The sequence below is a fragment of the Octopus bimaculoides genome, chromosome 9, assembly GCF_001194135.2.
Source record: "Octopus bimaculoides isolate UCB-OBI-ISO-001 chromosome 9, ASM119413v2, whole genome shotgun sequence".
NCBI classification, from domain to species: Eukaryota; Metazoa; Mollusca; class Cephalopoda; order Octopoda; family Octopodidae; genus Octopus; species Octopus bimaculoides.
This window is the reverse complement of record NC_068989.1, coordinates 83,713,818-83,715,014: the sequence shown is the minus strand read 5'-3', so window position 1 is coordinate 83,715,014 and position 1,197 is coordinate 83,713,818.

Here is a 1,197-nt window from a genome sequence, read left to right as displayed (position 1 = left end):
TGCATATTTAGACGTGTTCTGTATTTTTAGTGAATAAATTTTCTTTATTTAAACGTTATTGTACAGAAATTGTATATTTGCACTGGTGTAAAGAGAAGACTGTGAAATTTGGTTTGATGTTACCTGCACATCTCTTTATGTGTTCACTTAAAGGAATCGGTCTGTATGGCGGTAACCGGATCTGCTCTTTATACAGAGTGGCTCTCCCTCTCAATGTCATACTCGTCTGTCCTATATAATGATGTCCACAACCCGAGCAGGTTATTACATAAATTAGATTCTCAGAAGCACAAGTGAAGCTGGTTTTAATTGTGAACCTCTCTCCTTGTTTGCAAAGGAAATCCGAGCCTTCAAATAGGTTGGAGCAAGTTTGGCGTCCACATTTTTTGACTGTTGGTTTCGAGGTTGTTGTGTAAAGTTTCGTATTTGTTAGAAGTCTCTTCAGCGATTTGTGTTGCTTTTTGCATTTGATGAATCTATGTGTTTTCAGGATGTTGTTCCTTTTGGGGGTCTCTAGTTAGTAAAGGAAGATTTTACACTATAGTGTTGTATGCCTCCTTGTTTCTAGGGTTGTGAGTTGATATATACAGTAGTGTTTTGAGCTGAGGTGTGGTGTTATGTTTTGTCTCCTTGGTGTTCGGCTGAGAAGGACTGACGCTCACTTACAGCCTCAGCTCTGCACGTAGGTAACCGCTCTTCCCCATCATCGTCAGACACGAAGAACGGTATCATTTATGTAGAACACATCGTAAATCGAAAATACGTGAAACAGATATAAAGTAGATAATACTGCAGTTATTTATTTGAGAATCACAGCCTACCATCTCGTGTACAATTTTATATAATCATGAACCACAACTCATACATCAACGTGTTTTATACACATGTCGGATATTTCTGAAACAGAAACAAAACAATACATGTGACTTGTTGAAACGTATAAAGCATATCGAGTAAACTGCAGCAAGGGATTTGATTTGTTAAAAGAGATGTAGTGAATGTTACGTAACGCAAATAGTCATATAAGCAAAAAAAGAAAGAAACAAAAAAGAAAACATATTTGAGAAATTCTGTCATTCAAGAACTTTGCTTTTCACATGTAATGTTATATTTGAATAAATTTGAGCTACTCGTTTTATTCTCTGTCAGAATTCATGTTGATTGCTACGCTTACATTATACAAACTGTATATATATA